Genomic DNA, 3,986 nt, shown 5'->3' on the forward strand with positions numbered 1-3,986 from the left:
GCCTTATCCACCTGGCCATGCCGGGCACTAAGAAGATGCGATGGTCATTGCTACTCGGTTCAACACTAATATGTCCAGTGAAGATTTTAACTCTGCAGGGCTTACGGCAGCTGATGAAACCCGTCCGGCTCCAGAAGATTTTGGGACCAGCCCGACGAGACAGACATAATATGCTATCCTATGTTTGATGTGTCGAAAAAACAACACATCTTCATCCACGAGCTCATTTATGATGAAGATAGAAAAGGCATGGTATGCCTCCATAGAACAATCTCTTTCCAGAAACTTCTCCTGAATGTGACTGACTGGCTATAAACGGCTATCGCTTTTGGTGGGAGAATTTTTTTGAATTTCTATTTCACTCTTTGTTGGGAATTTGTTCTGGAAAGTTGTAGTCATGGTATACTGTATCTTTTCATTCGACTCACTAACCAACGTTTCGTATTTTGTTTGTTGTCTTCAGTTTCATTCAGTTCACTTGAACATAATTTTATTATTTTCTGTTATCTTCACTTCAGTTCAAACACTTTAATAAATCCAGTTCATCCTAAGTAACCGTATTAAGCTGTCGGCTGTTATGGTTTTCTGTTTATTTTTATGTTAAAGTCACAGACCTTCCAATTTTTTCCATCAACCAGGTTTACGAATCATCCGGTTATTAGTGGGAATCTAACTGAGTGTATTTAATATGATTTTTCCAGAATATTGTACAAGGAAAAGGAGACGAAGAATTACATGTTAGAATCTCGAAACATGCCTTAGCCAACTCAATGGGTTTTCAAAACTTTAAAAGTTCTCGATAATGTCATGTCTATAGCGACATTAATAGTTTCCTTACGAGTTTACTTACTGATTAATTATATTTTATTACAAGAGTACTTAAGAATGATTGCACCAGTGATCGAAACGTTGTACCTGATCTAAAAACAAATCTTACTTACTTACTGTAAAAGCTGTAACTTGTAATAAAGTATATTAACATTGTTTCATACGGACTTCTCCTTCATTTGTTTGTTTTTAGATTAAGCACAAAGCTACACAATGGGCTATATGTGCTCTGCCCACCACGGGTATCGAAACACGGATTCTAGCGTTGTAAGTTCGCAGACATACCGCCGTGCCAATGGGGGGCTCATTCATTTGACTTTGGTTTTGAGATAGAGTTGCGGGTTCCACGCTTAAGATTTATATTGCCCCCCATTTTCTTTTATTTAATTCTAAAACCATCGTCTTAAAAACCCAAAGAAACAGAAAGAGATGTCCGTAAGACATATCAAAATGTCAAAAACCCGATTTAAAGTAAGTAGCTCATTTGGAAACAAAAAATGCATAGATGCTGTATACCTAGAAAACTAAATCCGTCAATTGATTAGGATAAACGTTAGGAACCTTAACTGCTAACAACTGGGTATGATAATTTTTTAGTTTTTATAATGATTTCAAATTTCCACTTGTTCAGTTCTGTTTTACATTTTGAACGGTAGTTTTCTTTAGAGGGTTTTTTTTTGTTAATATTTTACAATTAGTGATATACGTGTTTCTGCATTTTAAACGAACCTGTTTTAATGTAGTATTTTCTGTTATATTACATTTGAGTGCAAACATCTTTAATCTTTAAAATCATATAATTCCTTAACAATGCTCAGCGGTAAGATCGAAGATTATAAAGCACTAATCGGGACTCACTCCATGCAGAGGGCAGAACTCAACTAGCCATTTGTGCAAAACATTACAAAAAAAAAGTCTTAATATTTCCAGTTGCATTTTGAAGTGTGTCAAGTCAAGAGTTAGTCATAATTTAAGTTTGATCTATTAACTGAAGTCCCCTGGTAAGACGGTGATAGCCCCCCCCCCCCAGTAGCACAGAGGTATGTCTGCGGACTTACAACGCTAGAATTCGGGTTCGATACCCGTGGTGGGCTTAATTGTGCTTAATTACAAACAAACTAAGACAGTGATCAGTTTACGAATTACAACGTTAAAACCCGAGGTTCGATTTTCGGCGGTAGACAGAGCGTAGATAGCCCATTGTGTAGTTTTGAGATAACACAAACACACAATACAAACGGTGTATTTATCTTAAGGTAAAAGCAGTCATCATGTAAAAAATGATTACCCTTTTCACTGAAGTAAAAATGCACACTATATTCAGTGAAGCTGACGAAAGTGAAAACTCAAAATTTAGTAAACAGACTTAAGTTTTTATTACTGTTATTATCGTTAACTTCTTGAAAAATTGCTATGTCCACCGCGGAGAAAGGAGCCCCGGATTTTAGGATTAAAAGTACGTAGACTTACCGCTATCCCACCGGGAGACAAGTGTTATAACAAAGATACATAAGAGCCCCTTATTATCAACTTATAGCTTAGATGGAAGGAAACCAGACCCCCTTCTCTCACGCACACACCGCCAACTCTTAGGCTACTCTTACTGAATTGTGGATGATTATGCTATTAATGCTATAACGGACTCACGGCGCCAAAATGCAATTGGACATGAATTACTGAATATAGAGATCACAGTAACACGCTTATACATCTCGGCCAAGCCTAACCCTCTACAAATTGTGAACAATTATTTTGAAAATTATCATGTATTTTTTCTCTTAATAATTTGTTTAAAACATTGAATCTTATAAACATATAATATTAACTGTTTAAATTAATGAATACCGCAACTAGAAAAATACTGAAGTAGTATTTTAAGATACATCCTGCTGTTATAAATTAAGTATTTATGAAAACTTCGTGTAGAATAATCGCAATATTAAATATGCGGAGTTAGATTTGTTTATAGTTAAGCACAAAGCTACACAATGGGCTATCTGTGCTCTACCCACCCACGAGTATCAAAGTCCAGTTTCTAGCAGGGTAAGTCCGCAAACATACCGCTGTGCCATTGGGGGTTACGGAGTTACATCACTTATAGTTGTTGGAATTGTATGACTGCGCTCGATTGATCAATCATATCAAAGAACTAATATTTCAAAGTTAGCAAAGCAAATATTTGTTTTGTGGAATTTTTATAATCAACGCTGTTTGTTTCTAAGTTAGTTGCAAAATTCTTTCTATTGTGTTTTTTTTTGTTCCATATTGCTTTAAAGTATCATGATGAAACGGCCTCAAGTTCCACTTTAAAGTATCATGATGAAACGGCCTCTAATTGCACTTTAAAGTACCATGATGAAACGGCCTCAAATTCCACTTTAAAGTATCATGATGAAACGGCCTCAAATTCCACTTTAAAGTATCATGATGAAACGGCCTCTAATTGCACTTTAAAGTATCATGATGAAACGGCCTCAAATTCTACTTTAAAATATCATGATGAAACGGCCTCAAATTCCACTTTAAAGTATTGTTACGTTTCTGCTCGTTTGATAATTTCCGGTAGAAATTCTTCCCGAGAAACTTCAGCGATACAAGTCCTTTCTTAAATAAAACTAGTTTATTCTTTCTCAATACAACTTTGCAATACACTTAATTTCCACAGTCATTTAAACACACGCCATAATGCTCAACGAACGACTCACGCACTTTACTTCCTACCGCGCTTGACTCACTTGTCCGTCTATGTTTTCAATCTCTCTGTCCGCTATACAAGTCTCCTTGCCGTCACTTCTCGCTGGTCTTATATACTATAAAAGCGCGAGTCTAGCAAACGCTCTAGCCTTCAGGAACGATCCACAGGTACCTCGATCTTTCTAGATACACATTACGTGTTACCAGGGTCACGTGACTTCCGCTGTCGTAACACTGCCCTCTCCTTAGTCTTGTTCGTCCCGAACAATAGCCACTTAAATCAAACCAACAGATAATTAACAATAACTTAATTAAATGGACAGAATTTACAAACACAACATTAAAATTCAACAAAGTCTTTTAATTTTACGGGACGTATCTTCTTCCGCACAGGCTTTTGCCTCACGTGAGGTTCATCTGCTCCATCAGGAAAAGTCCTATTATCTGTAACAGTCACATCAGTG

The sequence above is a fragment of the Limulus polyphemus genome, unplaced genomic scaffold (assembly GCF_000517525.1).
Source record: "Limulus polyphemus unplaced genomic scaffold, Limulus_polyphemus-2.1.2 Scaffold6459, whole genome shotgun sequence".
NCBI lineage: Eukaryota > Metazoa > Arthropoda > Merostomata > Xiphosura > Limulidae > Limulus > Limulus polyphemus.